General features: G+C 43.2%; 1 long non-coding RNA gene across 1 annotated transcript; it reads right to left on the reverse strand.

Moving 5' to 3' along the window:
* Positions 1-3,689: 3,689 nt before the first annotated feature.
* LOC134295543 (uncharacterized) lies at positions 3,690-17,900 on the reverse strand. The gene is made up of 3 exons (XR_010002166.1): positions 16,331-17,900; positions 5,579-5,661; positions 3,690-4,107 (listed from the first exon to the last, which is right to left on the reverse strand). It is a non-coding gene; the product is annotated as an uncharacterized LOC134295543 (long non-coding RNA).
* Between the last annotated feature and the right edge of the window lie 919 nt (positions 17,901-18,819).

Genomic DNA, 18,819 nt, shown 5'->3' on the forward strand with positions numbered 1-18,819 from the left:
CTCTGCTGTAGGGGATATATTCCTAGGCATTGCATCGATCTGAACAACCACAGAAAATAATGAACTCTATTGTCTGGCCCAAGTATACCATAGGTACTGGAGGACCTAGGAAATGCCTAGAGAAGACATAAATGAAACCACAGAAACTGAAGGATATGGGAGTCATACTGTGTATGTGTTTTGCGTATCCATATACACAAACATTTGCATCTGCTCATGATACTTGAGACTTCTGCTAGTCTAAATCAGTGTTTCGCAGACTCTGCTCCTCCAGATGTTTTGGACTTCATCTCACACAATTCCTAACAGCTGGTAAACTGGCTGAGATTTCTGGAAGTTGAAGTCCAAAACACCTGGAGGAGCACAATTTGAGAAACACCGTCCTAAATTATCATGCATGACAGAATATCACTTCCCACTGCACACTTACTTATGTTTATTTATTTATTTATTTTATTTATATACCACTTTTCTCCCGCAGGGACACCTTGGTCGGACTTCAAAGCAACTTCTCTCAGTTTATGGATGTATTGATGTAAAAGCTTTATCTGTGGGTCTTCTAGAGCACTTAAATGTATAGGACCCCGTTGGAAAGCTGTGTTGGAAAAATAACAGATATATTTCATGTTAACTGCAACAATCTGGATTTACACTAAATAAACCAATATTCTATCTGCATACAGTTATGAGGGGAAGTAATAATATGCATTAATATTTACCAGTTCCCTTTGTGTGTTCATACTAGCCGGAATCCATGGCACTTAATCTTATTAAAGATCAAGAAGCTTGTTTTAATTTCTAAATTCAGAAAGATAGTCCAGGGACATTTTAAAAGAAAGCGCCTCAAGGTTTTTGTAGATTCTAAGTATCTGAGCTTTCCAGCCTTAAAGTCTTATTTTTCTCCAGTCTCTTAACAAAATGGTAAGGACAAATAATGCCAGTGGGAAATGGTAATGCAGATGCATTTAGTAGTATCCTTTGTACAACTCTTCCTTTTTCTAGGAGGGGAGAAGCAAGAGTCATAAGAGGACATTTCCACTGCTCCATTCACATTGTACTTTCAAAAAAAAATCTCTTGCTATGGTATGTCCCCATATTCCTTTGCTAAGCAGTTCTTCTGCTTAATTTTATTTGGACTTCAAACAGATTTGATTTAATAGGTTAATCTGGCCTAATTCCCAGGCTTGGCTTGTTGCTAGCCTTTGGAGGCCTGAATAATATATACCTGCATCAATGGCGTTTTAATGATGCATCCTTCCAATACATCATCTGAGAGATAGTGCCTTCTTGATAGATTAGTCCCATCTATCACCTTGGTGAGGCAATCTTTGTGATATATAACCAAAACAATGTCAGTGCGGAACAAAGGAGGGGCCTCAAGAAGCCAAGAGGTTCTTAATTTCTCACATTTTTTAAAAGCTTTTAAATATATTGAACTCAGTAATTACTTTCCAGATTGAAGTTGTTGCCAAATTTAGGCATATATTTTCCCACTGGACTAAAAAGTGGGAATGTGAGGTGGAAGTGTGGAAAAGAGGGCTACCATTTTGAACTGTAGCCAAAGAGGATACAGTTAGAACTTATTTATGTATTTACAGTATTTATATTCCTCCTTTCTCACCCTGAAGGGAATTCAGAGCGGATCACAAAACACATATACGGAAACATTAAATGCCGATTATAACAATGACAAGACAGACAACTGATAGAGTTATATATAGGCTTTCCCATCTTCCGGCATCTTTGGAGACTGTGCTTGGTTCTGGCGACCAGGGGGTGCTGTTGCTCCATCTCCCTGCTGAAGAGCTTTCTTTGTTCATAAACTTCCTCCTTTTTCTGATCGTAACACCCAGCGTAAACACCTCCCCACTTTAATGCAGTTTCTATTTATCTACTCGCATTTGTTTTTGAACTGCTAGGGAGGCAGAAGCTGGGTTAAAGGTAAGGTGTTCACTCTGACCCAGACTTCAAACTCCCAATTTTCCAGTTGGCAAGATTTATTCCAGCTTGGTGATTAACCTGTTGTGCTAAAACTTTTCAACTGCATTTCTCTCAAATCCTTCTATCAACATGTTGAAGATTCTGGGAGCTGTAGTCCAAAAAGTAACTTCTCCAAGTTTAGGACCCAATGGTGTACAATTATTTCCTAGTAAGAACTCACTCATTAAAGTTGCCTTTTATCTACATGGTGGTTAAGACTTGTATTTGTTGAATCATTTCTGGAAAAATTATGTAAATTTGAAATATTGGAGGTGCAAATATAGACTAGTCTCTATTCACAAAGTAAAGCCAATGTTTACTACAATGAAGCCAAAATTATGCCCTTCTATCTATTGCGATTTAATCAACATTAACCACATTCCAGGGGCTTGTACTTGATATTACAATGCACTTCTCATATCATGTTCAAATATTACTGCTTTTCATGAACTAATGTGCAAAACATTGAAGTTTAAAGAAAAATTGGGTTGCCTCCAAAAGCCTCTAATAGCAATTTCCTCTTCTGAATGCTGTGCTAAACAGGAAGTGAGGAAATTACGTTAAGAAGACATTTTTGTATACATTTGGGTTGGACCAGCTACTTTATATGGACTGCTATCTTTTCTAAACAATTTGGAATCTGCCTGGAAAACTCCAAAGAAAACATTTTGCTTCCTCAGCATTAATTCTGTTTTTTGCTTGCTATTTGGGAGTATGCCATTTAGTCCATTGTATATGCAGCAATAGATTATAACCATTTTTGACACAGCAGGAAGACACCCCTTCAAGGATCTGGGTGTGGTGACTGGGAAAAGAAGCTGGGTGAAACTGTGGATCCGTATGCCATTGAAATACATACATTAAAAGTAGTTTTGATATATTTCCCTCCATTGCAAGGAATATTTATACCTCAATTTTCTATGAGGATGAACAGTAATTAAATGAAACAACATGAGGCTTTCCCTGTTTAATTAATGGTGTGTCAATCATTCAACTGTTCCCCCTTAACAGATCTGCTTCAAGTATGACCCAAGTGATGCGGTTTTCATGAAAACCCCATTCCGTACGGTGAGAGCATTTGTAAATGCCTTTCTACAGAGACTGATTCCAGTGCACAGAAATGATCTCTGAAGGGCTTATTACAGTAGCCCCCCACCTTTGTGGCTTTGACTTTTGCGGATTTGATTATTTACAGATTCTATAAAAAATATTCTCCTGAGGAACCTCTAGGTTCTCTAGTATGACTCCATGAACCTCCAGTCAATCACATAAAAGCTAATAGAGCATTTGGAGTCCCATCCCTGGTTTTGGCCTTGATAACATCTGAAGTATTGTGTTCAGTTCTGGATACCACAATTCAAGAAGCATATTGACAAGCTGGAAGGTGTCCAGAAAAGGGTGACTAAAATGGTCAAAGGTTTGGAAACCAAGCTTTATGAGGAATGGTGCTGGGAGCTTGGAGAAAAGGAGGCTGAGAGGGGACATGATAGCTATGTGTAACTGGTTGAAAAGGATGTCACATTGAGGAAGAGGCAAGTTTGTTTTCTGCTGCTCTGGAGATGTAAGACAGCAATGGATTCAAGCTGCAGGGAAAAAGATTCCACCTAAACATTAGGAAGAACTTGGAATGTGGTACAGTCTCCTTTTCTTGAGGTTTTTAAGCAGAGGTTGATTGGCCATTTATAAAACAATGACATTAGACCCATCCACACTACACAGTTATAGTGCCTTTATTCCACTTTAATTGCCATAGTTTCATCTTGTGGAATCCTGCTGTGGTATTGGAGTATTCTTGCTGAAAAACCTGAAAATTTCAAAACTGGTCTGCACTCAATGTAGGGGAAGAGGACAGTCCGTTCAGCCTAAAGAAACCACTGCAGCCTCTCCTAGCTGTGTGTTCTTCCTCAATTATAACTTTTGCCATCTTATGTTGCTGTTCAACAAATGTCCCAATTTTCATCTGTGAACTGTAGGAGAGTATAGAAATGACAGAAGTTGCATGTCATCAGGAATGAGACTCATATGATATATAGGATGTTAGAAGCAGTCTTTAGACTGGTTGGGAAGTATGTGTCTGTCCAGCTCTTGTTGAATTGCAGCTCCAGAAACCACAACCAGCATGAATCCCTTTGGTGAGAGAGGGCAGAATAGAAATAAAGTTGTTATTATTATTATTATTATTATTATTATTATTATTATTATTATTATTATTATTGTATGACACAGCAAACAAGGTAGATATGCTGGATTTCGTATCACAAAATCACAAGTCGAATACTTCCCAAGTGTCTAGGACTGTGTGATGTATTTTCAGATGATGCGTGCAGATCCCATTATTATTATTATTATTATTATTATTATTATTATTATTATTATTATTATTATTATTATTATTATTATTATTATTGCCAGTGGGAGCAACAGTACAGCAATATTTGGAGAGCCACACAGTTCCCATTCCTGCTTTATATAGACATATAAGTGTTTTTCAGGTGTCTGCTCTTCCCAAATTTATTGGATAATTGTACCAGACCAGCATCTCTCAAGCATGCAGTAATGCAGTTGTGGTAGCAGTAACAAAAAGTTGATTTAGCAGCAATGATGGTTAGGTTACCAAAGCATGAAGCACCTCCTTATCTCAGAGAGCAGTCAATATAGCTGCAATATGCAAGAAAGAAGACCATGAATGCACCCCAAGAGATTTTCTTAATGATCAAAGCAGACCCCAGCTGTACTATAATCCAGAAATTTAATCCTTTTAAAGTTGCTACATGCAACTTCCTGAGGATATACAATGGACGGTGAAGCTTTGCAACATTATTGCAGGAGGATAAAAGTATTTTTCTCCCACAATCCGATTTTCCAAAGCTAGCTGGATCAAAATCAAGGCTAAACTCGACATGCTAAATACATATCAAACAGCTCAGACATTTTTTTCTTTACAACCAAGCAAGTGTGTATTCAACCTGTTTTTGGGAAGGGGAGGATTATCCTCTCCAACACTTCCTTCTTTCAATGCACAGTGGTTTAGAGAAGGCAGGAGCTTTCCTCGGGCCCTCAACCCTTTCTCTCTATTCATAAACACCCAAATTTAGGAAAACAAGTAGTTGGGAAAAGGGGAACCATTAAACAAAAGTGGTTGCACTTTAGATTGAAAAAAGGGAGGGAAATCCTTTGTGTAAGAAGACTGGAATATCACCCTCAAATCTACATGTTTTAAAATCTAAATATTTAAAAATCAATTAAGATAGCTGTGATTTGGCAAGCAAATACAGTGAAATGTGTGACTAAAAGCACAATGAACACGGGTTGAATCTGTATGCAGATCTAAAACATTAAGCACATACAGATATGAAGCACCCAATGTAGGCCAAGCAGTGGCCGATAAGCTTGTGCATTTCGGTTGAATCACAGTCCATTTTTGCTTGCCAGATACTGGAAGCCCCCCATATCCATTTTCCATTGAATCCCGAAAACGGGCGTGCTCCCGAATAGGCGTTTTTGTTTTGCATCCGAAAAAAATGGTTCTTTTCTGTTCATTGGCATCAATGGGGAATTTACGAGATTCCCCTTTCCCCAGGGAGACTTTCTTTCTTACCTTCAAGGGAGCCTGGGTGTCAGCAATGGGGTTAGGAAAACACCCTATCACACAGACTCCCCTTCCATGTGCTTCATGAAGACCTGGATTTAAAAAAGCATCAGAGTTACCATCCTCTGGATCCTTTCCTTTCTGTTTGTAGAGGAGGAGACGGGGTTTCTTAAAGCTGTTCTACTCTAGAGGAGAAGCAGACACGGTGCCTTTATCTCCCAGGGCTAGCATTAGCAACACGACACACAGCTTTCTAATTTAGGCATTTTTAAGGAGGCCCAGGGAAGGAAGAGCAATAACCTGGAGCTCAGCAGAGCTATCCTCCCTGGACTACCTTAGGAATCTCCTCTCTTGTCTGCAATCTGCTGCTTGGAGTTTTGCTTCCTTAAAGCTGTTTCTATTTTCTACTCTAGAGGAGATATAGGCTTCTCCTTTTGTTTACTGAGATGACTATTATTAATAATTATCTTTTAGAAGTATTTTCAGTAGGAGAGGAAGGGAAGGAGAAATAGAAGCTAAAAGGGTGAAAGCCCCCAAACGCATGCGCACACCCCAACCACCATCCCTCAAGCTCCCAATTCCCAGTCATAAAAAAATCAGGAAAATAAAGGAAAATCAAAAAGATTAAACTGTGATGCCAAATAGGGGAGAAGGAGCTTGCTTTCCTTGTGGGCGGGTTTTCATACCGGGAGGGCCCTTACCGTTATGAGCTCCCAGAGCTAACAAAGGTACCGAAGGAAACAGAATATGTGCACAAGCCTAGTGTCTGAAACACCCCTCCTTCTGCATTGTAAGAAGTATCGACAATATGGAACCATGCCTTCCACATTAGACAATCATAGCATCTTTCATTGCTTTTAGCGTCATCTTATAAAATCCTGGGATTTGTGGTTTGCTGAAGCACCACACTCTTTGGCAGAGGAGGCTAAAGAGCTTGTAAAACTCCCATGCTTCCATAGCATTGAGCTGTGGTAGTAAAGTGGTGTCAAACTGCATTAATTCTACAGTGTAGATGCACTCTGTATCAGGGACTGGATCGACACTACAAGTTGACAGGGCATCTCTGAAAATGTTGTTCTTTCTGCTTTCCACTTAAACCAAAGTATATCTTTTGATAAGTGTAAAAAGGTAAAAGTAAAGTTTTCCCCTGATGTTAAGTCCAGTCATGCCTGACTCTGGGGGTTGGTGCTCATCTCCATTGCAAAGCCGAAGAGCTGGCGTTCTCCGTAGACACCTCCAAGGTCATGTGGCCAGCATGACTGCATGGAGTGCCGTTACCTTCCCGCCGGAGCGGTACCTATTTATCTACTCACATCGGCATGTTTTCGAACTGCTAGATTGGCAGAAGCTGGAGCAACAGCGGGCGCTCACTCTGCTCCCAGGATTTGAACCTGGGACCTTTCGGTCTGTAAGTTCCGCAGCTCAGCACTTTAACACACTTCGCCACCGGAGCTCCACAGTGTACCACAGGTATATTTCATGTGCTGGATATTTAACACACTTGAATATAGTGTGGCCATTTCAGGCTTGTTTTTTTAATCTGTAATAGTGCTAGAGTATCATTCTTCCATGATGCAACAGCAGTTTCAAAAGTGAGTTTGATATAAAGCAGCAAAGCATACTCAGACTCAGGTATCCATAAGGGACAGACAGCCTTTTGCAAAAAATGATAGATACCAAGAGCGAGGAGTTGGGAGGTGTGCTGTTGCTAACAGAAATTCAATCTCGAAATAAGGACTGTGCCATCAATGTGCTTGAGCTGTGTTAAGAAACAGGTCCTTAGAAACAGGAGCCCTGATCCTGCAAACCCAGGTAGAGAAAACAATATGGCATCTAGATGCTCCATCACAGAAAATATAGCCTTAGCCACACTATCCCACAGCCCATCTGTGAATGTTCTGCCCCCCACCGGTCCAGAATTGTCCAGAAATGCCTCTTTTTCTGCCCCCCAACAGATGATTACCGGGGCTGCCTCTTTTAATGGTTTCTTTCACTGTCTGTATCCAGTATAAGTGTTTCTCCCTTTCCGCAGCTGGCTGGCACGTCTGAGGATCTGCTCTTTTGCATTTTAAACATTTGCTCGGAGCTTAATTTAAGCCCCTGTGATGAACCATGGGCCTTGTAGTCCTGCTCAGGACATTGTAATTCCTGATGAAGATGAAAACTTGGGTTTTTTACCTTCCCAGTCTGAACTGGATTCCTCTCAGCCAGATCTTTCCCAGGTAGATCTGGGAACCTTGCACCTGCAAGAAAGTTGTGCCCCAGAAGTATGTCAAACAACCCCAGAGCCTACTTCTCCCGTGTTCTTGCGCCGGGAGTTTTGTAAACAACAGAGAAGTTTGGATTCAGCTTCGCGCAGGAGTGCGAGGATAGCAGCTAAGAATGTTGCCAATTAACACTGGTTCTCGTGAGAATCTTTAAGGAGTTTAACATCTGGTCTCAGAGTTTAGCTTTCGTTTCTGATTCCCAGAGAACCGCTTTGGTGAGAAAGTTGGACTCTATATAGGTGTTTTGCCCGCGTAGCAACTTCGCGGAGTCAATTCGTCAGCCTACGGAGCGAGTTGTGTCTGGACAGCGCGCTCCGGTTCAAGCCTCGCTCCTGCTCAAGCCTTGCCTTGCTATCCAGCCTTCGCCTTGCTTCCCAGCCTTGTTTATCTACGGACTTTGCCTAGTTTCCCAGGATCAATCCTTGCCTTGTTCCACGGATTTATCAAGTTATTCCACGGACCTTGTTCTTGTTCTTAGTTACCTTGTTCCACGTTCAAGATCAAGTTATTTCCTAGCCACGCTCAAGTTTTATGGACTAAAGGACCTTGTCATCTCCCCTCACTTTGCTTGGCAAAGTGAGTGTTTCGGTTATTGGATTACAACTTTGGACCTTAATATTTCATATTGGACATTATTTCTTTGGACTAATTTTGATCTTTCCTGAAAGGTCTGCTTCTGGACTATCTTTTACATTTGCTTTTACTAACTTTATATATTTCCTTAATAAAGATATTAGATAGATTCTGGCTTCTGCGTATGGTTATTGGTGCTCTGTAGCCTGGGTCGTGACAGTTTGACTCCGCCACCCTAAGCACCAATTAACCTTGGCCAGAATGTCTACCGGAACCGTACCCGGTGGGCAGCCACTGAGCTACACCATCAGCAAGGACGAAGTGGATCGCATCCGCGACAGACTCAACGCCCAGGATGGAGAAATAAAGGGCTTGCGGGAGCGCGGAATCCGCCTCCCGGCCATGGCGTTGCCTACCAAGTTTACTGGAGAAGCTTCCAAGGTTCATGTTTTCCGTCGCCAATGTCAAGCTTATCTAGAGGCCCGTGATGCCGAGTTTCCCCAAGAAGACATCAAAGTGGCATGGGTTTACAGTCTTCTAGACGGGCCAGCGGCCAACTGGGCGACGGCACTGTTCGACCAAGCCTCTCCACACCTAAGATCAGCGCAACATTTCTTGGACCACCTCAAGGAGACTTGGGGAATCGAGGACAATTTGGAGGCAGCCGGCCACAAACTCCGTCGCCTTTTCCAAGGAGACAGACCTATGTCTCAGTATATAGCCGAGTTCCGAGTGCTGGCCCACAACACCGGCTGGAACGATGTAGCCCTCAGAGGACAATTCCGGGAGGGTCTCAACATTGAAATGCTGGAAGAAATCTCCAAGGTGGATCCTCCCCAGACCCTCGAGGCACTCATTGATCAATGTTTACGGGCTGAAGTCATGATTGCCAACAGGAAACAGTGGGTTCGAGGCCAGGGCAGTAGAGCCGGGGCAAAACCCCCCGCTCCCGCCAGCGTTCAGCCACGTCCAGCGTGGAGACCCCCACCGCCAACCCCATACCCCAGAGGAGGCGAGGAGGTGCCGATGCAGTTGGGCAATGTGCGTCCCAGACTAGATGCCGCCGAGAAGGCCCGTCGTCAACGCTTAAACCTCTGTTGGTACTGCGGGAACGGGGGCCACTTCGCCAGAGAGTGCCCAGCCAAGGGGAAGCCTGCCGCCCGGCTTGCGGCGGCGTCCTCCACGGAGACGAAGACGTCTGAGCCGACTGGCACACAGCCGGCGGGGGAAGCCAACGACCGGGTGTAGAGAGGCTCGCCAACCCGGTCAAAAAATCCATTCAAGAGCCGCCAACCGGGGTCCTGTTCCTTCTCGTGGTCACATTATGGTCAGCAAAAAGGGGACCCGTCATGATCCACGCCATGATAGACTCTGGAGCTACCAACAACTTCATTGATAGAGAGTATGCCGACTCTCTGGGATTACAATATCATGATTTCAAGAATGCCCGTGTGGTGCAAGCCATAGACGGCCGCCCCCTCAAGACGGGCCCCGTAAGTCAATGGTCGGAACCCACCAGGATGTGGATAAGAGAACATATGGAAGAGATTTCCTTCTTTGTTACCGAGGTTCCCCATTTCCCTGTGATTTTGGGAATTCCATGGCTGACTCTCCACGACCCTAACATCTCCTGGTCCAACAGAGAACTGCAGTTTGCTTCACCGTACTGCCAAAACCATTGCCTCGTAGCCAAGGTATGCCATGCCACAGACACCGAGCCCATCATCACCTTGCCAAAGAAGTACTCCGAGTATTGGGATGTATTCAATGAGAAAGAAGCCGAGAAATTACCCCCACATAGACCTTATGACTGTGCCATTGACTTGGTGGAGGGGGCCCCGATCCCGCGAGGGCATCTCTACTCCCTGACTGAACCAGAGCAAGAAGCTCTCAGGGAATTCCTAGAGACAAACCTTCGCAAGGGATTCATCAGACCCTCTCAATCCCCGGCCGCCTCTCCAGTGATGTTTGTGAAGAAGAAGTCAGGGGAACTACGATTGGTGGTGGACTACAGAGCATTGAACAATATCACCAAGCGGAACAGCTATCCCCTGCCCTTAATCTCGGATCTACTGGATCGGCTTCGAGGAGCCAAGGTTTACACCAAGCTGGATCTTCGGGGGGCTTACAACTTAGTTCGCATCAGGGAAGGGGACGAGTGGAAGACCGCCTTCCAGACCAAATTCGGATTATTCGAGTCCCGAGTTATGAATTTCGGTTTATGCGGAGCCCCCGCAACGTTCCAGCATTTTGTCAATGACATTTTTCAGGACTATCTGGACAGGTTCTTGATAATCTACCTGGACGATTTTTTGGTGTTTTCTAGATCACAATCAGAACATGAGAACCACGTCAAAATGGTGTTACAACGATTGCGGGATCATGGACTTTATGCCAAACTGGAAAAATGCGCCTTTGATCTACAAGAGGTAGATTTCCTTGGTTACCGCATCTCGCCTTTAGGGCTCTCCATGGATCCAGCCAAGGTTTCAGCAGTATTGGACTGGCGGGCGCCAACTAACAAGAAAGAGGTGCAGCGTTTCTTGGGGTTCGCGAATTATTACCGCAAGTTCATTCCAGATTTTGCCCACTGGTCTGACCCAATCACTAGCTGCATCCGTGGAAAACAGCCCTTCCGCTGGACTGATCAAGCAGAGAAAGGGTTCCAGCAACTAAAGAAATTATTCACGTCCCAGCCAATTCTACAGCACCCAGATCCTGGAACCCCTTTTGTTGTGCAAGCGGACGCCTCGGATGTGGCAATTGGGGCTGTACTCTTACAACCGGTGGGAGACCACCTTCATCCCTGTGCCTTTTACTCCCGTCAACTAACCACACCAGAGAAAAATTATACCATTTGGGAAAAAGAACTACTGGCCATAAAGGCAGCTTTTGAAACTTGGAGACATTGGCTAGAAGGGGCCAAATTTCCCATTGAAGTCCACACTGATCATCGTAATCTAGAACACCTAAGAACTGCCCGCAAACTAAACCAGAGGCAGCAACGTTGGGCTTTATTCTTTGAACGTTTCAACTTCCAGATCCATTATGTGACCCCAGCCCAAACCAAGCAAGCAGACGCCCTGTCACGTAAACCGGAATACGCTGCAGGACGCAAGGAGACCTTTGAATCCCAACTGCTACAACCCGAGAACTTTGCCACGCTCACGGTGGGGAACACCAAATCCATTCCCATTGGTTCAACTTCCCCTACTCCAGGACCCATCTGTGCTCAAGAAATCAGGGCTAGTCAGCAAGCAGATGCCTGGGCGCAGGACCAACTTCGCCAAGGTCTGCATTTTCCCTTTTCGCTTAAAGATGGGCTGCTCTGCTATAGAAATCATGTTTATATCCCACCCGGACCGGGCAGGGAAAAAGCGCTTCGCCTGTGTCATGACTGCAAACCAGCAGGACACTTCGGACTGTTTAAAACTATGCATTTGATCCTAAGGGATTTTTGGTGGCCCAAGATCCGCAAGGATGTAGAAAAATATGTCAACACCTGCCCAGTATGCCAGCGCTCCAAGATACGAAGGGAAAAGCCCTCAGGGCTTTTACACCCCCTTCCTACCCCATCTCGCCCATGGGAAATAATTTCCGCGGATTTCATCACTGACCTACCACCTTCCTGTGGATTCACCACGATCTTAGTGGTGGTGGACCTTTTCACCAAGTTAGCCCATTTCATTCCCTGCGAAGGCCTCCCCACGGCCAAAGAAACTGCGGATCTATTTCTTCAGCATGTTTTCAGACTACATGGATTGCCCAAGAGTTTAGTCACAGACCGTGGATCTCAATTCACCTCTCGTTTTTGGAAGGCACTACAAAAACTACTGGGCATAGACTCTCGCTTATCTTCAGCTCATCATCCCCAAACAGATGGGCAAACGGAGCGCACCAATGCCACTTTGGAGCAGTATCTTCGCTGTTATGTAAACTACCAACAGGACAATTGGGCTTCTCTGTTACCACTGTCTGAGTTTGCCTACAATAATGGAGTTCAAGCTTCTACAAAAGAAACGCCGTTCTTTGCAAACTACGGCTTCCATCCACGTTTCTTTCCCCCTGTCATTGAAACTTCAGAAGTTCCCGCAGCAGAGGATTGGCTGCAGGAACTCACAGCGGTGCAACAACTTTTGCTCCAGCAACTGGACCAAGCCAAAGAGGACTATAAACGCCACGCTGACAAACACCGCCAGCCGGGCCCTGAAATCAAGGTAGGAGATCGGGTTTTTCTGTCCACTCGCTTTCTGCCCTCCCACCGCCCTTGCCGGAAGTTAGATGCCCGTTTCATCGGCCCCTATCCAGTGGTGGCGCAATTAAACCCCGTGACTTTCAAACTCCAACTTCCGCGTTCAATGCGCATCCATCCAGTGTTTCACCGTTCCCTGCTCCTTCCGGCGGATGGTGTGCGTCCTGATACAGACCAACCGGCCCCCCCTCCTGTTTTGATGAATGGGGAGGAGGAGTTCGAGGTTGAGGACATTTTGGATTCTCGCTTTCATCGCCGCCGCCTACAATATCTCATTGACTGGGTGGGTTTTGGGCCTGAGGAACGCTCTTGGGAAGACGCCTCCACAGTCCATGCTCCTGATCTAACCCGTCGCTTTCATCTGACCTATCCCACCAAACCGCGACCTCGCGCCTCGGGGAGAGGGCCCCAGTTTGGGAGGGGCCTTGAGGAGGGGGATAGTGTGATGAACCATGGGCCTTGTAGTCCTGCTCAGGACATTGTAATTCCTGATGAAGATGAAAACTTGGGTTTTTTACCTTCCCAGTCTGAACTGGATTCCTCTCAGCCAGATCTTTCCCAGGTAGATCTGGGAACCTTGCACCTGCAAGAAAGTTGTGCCCCAGAAGTATGTCAAACAACCCCAGAGCCTACTTCTCCCGTGTTCTTGCGCCGGGAGTTTTGTAAACAACAGAGAAGTTTGGATTCAGCTTCGCGCAGGAGTGCGAGGATAGCAGCTAAGAATGTTGCCAATTAACACTGGTTCTCGTGAGAATCTTTAAGGAGTTTAACATCTGGTCTCAGAGTTTAGCTTTCGTTTCTGATTCCCAGAGAACCGCTTTGGTGAGAAAGTTGGACTCTATATAGGTGTTTTGCCCGCGTAGCAACTTCGCGGAGTCAATTCGTCAGCCTACGGAGCGAGTTGTGTCTGGACAGCGCGCTCCGGTTCAAGCCTCGCTCCTGCTCAAGCCTTGCCTTGCTATCCAGCCTTCGCCTTGCTTCCCAGCCTTGTTTATCTACGGACTTTGCCTAGTTTCCCAGGATCAATCCTTGCCTTGTTCCACGGATTTATCAAGTTATTCCACGGACCTTGTTCTTGTTCTTAGTTACCTTGTTCCACGTTCAAGATCAAGTTATTTCCTAGCCACGCTCAAGTTTTATGGACTAAAGGACCTTGTCATCTCCCCTCACTTTGCTTGGCAAAGTGAGTGTTTCGGTTATTGGATTACAACTTTGGACCTTAATATTTCATATTGGACATTATTTCTTTGGACTAATTTTGATCTTTCCTGAAAGGTCTGCTTCTGGACTATCTTTTACATTTGCTTTTACTAACTTTATATATTTCCTTAATAAAGATATTAGATAGATTCTGGCTTCTGCGTATGGTTATTGGTGCTCTGTAGCCTGGGTCGTGACAGCCCCTGAGACTAATTCTGGAGCAGTTGGCTTCCTGCACAACTGAATATGGTGATTTATTTCTGTCACTGCATCCTCAGCAAATTGGTGCCCCTCCCTGTTGTTATCTTTCAAAACAGGATCAAAATAAATAGAGACAAAATAGAGGTGTCCTTGCTTCTGTGAAGCAGTGTTAGGTACAGAAACATGGCGTTTTGGGCTCTTTTAATTATATAGGGTAGCCATAGCAACCTTACATTTTCTTCTGCCTCAATTTGCTTGCCAAATGATACTTCAAAATTCCATTTGGAACAATGTTAGTGAGGAATAAAAATTGCACCCGAAACAAGCTCTGCGGTACAAGACATTGTCCAACTCGAGTGGCAGCTGTCAACGGAGCGATCAGACACCACAAAACGGAGGATAATTTTTCAGTGGACTTGTTACTGAGTTTACTATTACAACACGCTTCTGAAGGATATGTTACAATAGGCAACGATTTTGACTTTTGAAAACTGTAATATCTTTCCAATCTAAAAGAAAGCCACAATATTTCATGATAAACATCTGTAAATAATGTTTCTAAACATGAGTGGGAATGGGACTTGAGCGTAAAAATAGATGAAAACAAATGGAACTCAATTTGGGAAAACTTACCTTACAAATCAGTATCAGCTCAAATCAGAGAAAACATATTGAAAATTATCCATAAATGGTACTGCTATAAACTGAATCTTCACAGGATTAATAAGACAGTATCGAAATTATGCTGGAGAGATTGTGGAGAATTAGGAGACCGGAACCATATATGGATCTCGTGCCCAAAGATACTAATGTTTGGCAAGAGGTCTTAGACTGGATAAGCTGTATAATAGGAGGGAAAGTCCATTATAGAGATTTATTATTGCTTCTCTCTTTATTTGAGGATCAAAATAAGAACCTACCAAACAGAGACCTCATAGTATTTTTGGTTTGTGCTGCAAGAATGGAAATAGTAAAAGTGTGGAAAAAATAGAACATTTATTGCTGTGAGTTTTTCAGGCTGTATGGCCATGTTCCAGAAGCATTCTCTCCTGACATTTCGCCCACATCTATGGCAGGCATCCTCAGAAGTTGTGAAGTCTGTTTGAAACTAGGCAAGTGGGGTTTATATATCTGTGGAAGGTCCACGGTGGGAGAAAGAACTCTTGTCTGTTGGAAGCAAATGTGAACGTTGCAATTGGCCAGCTTGATTAGCATTGAATAGCCCTGCAGCTTCAAAGCCTGGCCGCTTCCTGTCTGGGGGAATCCTTTGTTCAGAGGTGTTAGCTGGCCCTGGTTGTTTCCTGTCTGGAATTCCCCTGTTTTTTTAATTTATATATCTGTGGACATTCCACAGATAGATATAGATATATATATATATATATATATATATATATATATATATATATACACACACACACACACACACACACACACACACACACACACACTCCACTTGCCTAGTTTCCAACAGACCTCAGAACCTCTGAGGATGTCTGCTATAGATGTGGGTGAAACGTCAGGAGGGAATGCTTCTGGAACATGGCCATACAGTTTGGAAAACTCACAGCAACCCGATGATTCTGACCATGAAAGCCTTCAACAATACATAGAACATTTATCAATACAGAATTGGATGAACGGAATATGGATGATAGCTCTGTCTGAGAAACTAACATACAAAGTGAAATTAGAAAGGAAGGGAAAAAAAGATAATTTGTTTGAGGCCATATGGAAACCATTTATTATATATGCCAAAGGAGCAACATATTGAAAACACCCTTAGAGCAAGTAAGATTTGGTTAAATGACTAGGGTAAGATATCTCTGTTATTAAGAAAACATGTAACAGAGTCAAAAAAACATTAGTTAGAGGACTGACAGTGAAGTGGTATGTGGACGTCTATGAGATAAAGAATTGTAAATAGTGATTCATAACTGTATCATAATATTGTATATAATGTATTCATAATTAATAATGCATTTAAAAAAAACATTAGTCCATTTCTCAGTAGCAAATAGAGTTGTCAGATTGAAAATTGGAGTGGGTTTCTGTACAACAAAGGTAACAAAAAGTATAAGAGGAGAGGTCTTGGAAAAGAATAGTCCCGGAAATGCGAATAGCCTTCTTCCTTTCATCAGCCCGCTCTTCATTGAGGTACTCTATCATTGATCATTTTTATCATTTTAGAGGGCAGGTGCAAACCGAACCTTCCATTTAATTTAAAAAAAAAAAAACAATACAGCACATTAGGGAGAAAACTAGGCTTACCTCCCTTCTCCTCAATATTTACTTTTATGTCTGGAAGTACTTTGAGGGCATGTAGAAGAACTATTCAATCGAAGCCTCCACCTGCAGCTTCGAGTGGCATAACCCAAAAGAAGATTTACTGCCTTGGTGTACATAACGCAAAGGCCCTCATTGTTAAGTGTTACAAGAAAGCAAAGAAATGTGGGGGGTCCCCACACGCATGCGCGTTGCCAGGGCAAACGTGTGGCATTTTATGTAGCAGAGTGGAATGAGTCACTTCTCTGCTTTACAAGTAGGTTGTCTGGAAATTGTCTACAATTTTCCGTGCCCTGTCGCAGCCTCTGCTAAGCTCACAGTTTCCCTTCAGAAAGTAGACCTTCTGTTCAGTCTTGAACAAGGGCTGTATGGTTGCCAGGATGAAAGCTGGAGAGAGCTCATGTAGCTTTCATAGTTGGGTAGGAGAGAGCATTTCAGCCAGAGCAGCTTGTCACCTGACTGCATGGCAAAAAATACCTGTTGTAATCCCTTCATCTCTTCTATATATCTGGACCTTATCACACCCACTGGAGAAAGTACCTGTTAGGTTAGGCAACCTATGGTTAAAGAAGACTGTGTGAGGACAGCATACTTACTGGATACATACCCACACTACCACACCTACTTTTCTTATTTCTGTATCAAATGTAATAATGCATGCTTGATTTATCAAGTTACACTGGGCAAGTTACACTGTTTAGAACTTTAGATCAATGGTTCTCAACCTTCCTAATGCCATGACCCCTTAATACAGCTTCTCATGTTGTTGTGACCCCCAACCATAAAATTATTTTCGTTGCTACTTCATAACTGTAATTTTGCTACTGTTATGAATCGTAATGTAAATATCTGATATTCAGGATGTATTTTCATTCACTGGAACAAATTTGGCACAAATACCTGATACGTCCAAATTTGAATACCGGTGGGATTGGGGAGATTGATTTTGTCATTTGGAAGTTGTAGTTACTGGGATTTATAGTTCACTTACAATCAAAGAGCATTCAGAACTCCACCAATTGAACCAAACTTGGCACACATGATCCCATGATCAACATGATCAACTCCCATGATCAACAGGAAATACTGGAAAGGTTTGGTGGGCATTGACCTTGAGTTTGGAAGTTGTAGTTCACCTACATCCAGAGAGCACTGTGGACTCCAACAATGATTGATCTAGACCAAATTTGGCACAGATACTCAATATGCCGAAATTTGAACACTGGTGGAGTTTGGGGAAAATAGACTGTACCATTTAAGAGTTATAGTTGCTGGTATTTATAGTTCATCTACAATCAAAGAACCCCTTGAATCCCACCAATGAAAGAATTGGACCAAACTTCCCACACAGAACCCTCATGACAAATAGAAAATGCTGGTCTTTAGCGACTCCTCTGAACCCCCATCACGACCCACCAAGGGGTCCCAGCCCCCAGATTGAGAAACGCTCGTTTAGATGGAGGCACACTTGTGTGACATTAGAAGACCCCCTTTAATACCATCCTGTCCAAATCTTTTACATCTATTCTTATTTGTTCCCATATAATAATAATAATAATAATAATAATAATAATAATAATAATAATAATAACAACGTTATTCTTATATCCCGCCCCATCTCCCCGAAAGGACTCGGGTTGGCTCACATGGGGACCAAGCCTAAAATGCACCATAAAATATAACAAAATATAACATTTAAAACATATAAATATATAAAATCCAAGGCATATAAAATACAATAAAAACATACTCACTCATACTTACCAATTCTACTGCATTTTACATAAGATAGAAACTAGAACTGTTCATTCCATTTATTATACAAATTAATTTACAAGTTCTTTTTTGTCCTTTATATCTGTTCCACACACACACACACACAGAGAGAGACACATACATACATAAACTAGCTTAGCTGCATACCTGCTGAATCATAAAAGAGTTATATGAGGGCCTTACATATTTGTTTGTGCCCCTATAAATGGTGTGCTTTGTTGACATATAGTCAGAACAGAATTTTACTTGCATAACTGAGGGGCTTTCTCTAGGTAGCAAAACGACAAGCTCCTTTGAACGAAAGGATATTATTATTCTCACCAAGCACAAATGCCTCCCCTCCCACAGGCAACAAGTAAGCATCGGCATGCATTGAATGATGAACCTGCGACTTAACCACCTGATGCTAGCTGGAGCTTTGATCCTACAGATTGTAGGGTTGCAGGGGGGATATTTCTGCACGCTCCCCCTGTACCTTTCAAACTATTAATCAGCTTGCTCTGCAGTCTGCTGCAGGGTTTGTGTTATTCAAGCTTCCTGCTGCCTGTACACATTCACTGGCGTAGGCAGAAAGAGAGAGAGAAGGAGGCAAACATGAAGTGCAAAACACTTATTGCTGCATTGCAGAGGGTACATGCATATGACAAACAGTGGTAGGTAATCTGTACCCACAAAGCTCCCGTCTCGACGTCACCATA

This window comes from Anolis carolinensis, chromosome 1 (genome assembly GCF_035594765.1).
Source record: "Anolis carolinensis isolate JA03-04 chromosome 1, rAnoCar3.1.pri, whole genome shotgun sequence".
Taxonomy (NCBI): domain Eukaryota; kingdom Metazoa; phylum Chordata; class Lepidosauria; order Squamata; family Dactyloidae; genus Anolis; species Anolis carolinensis.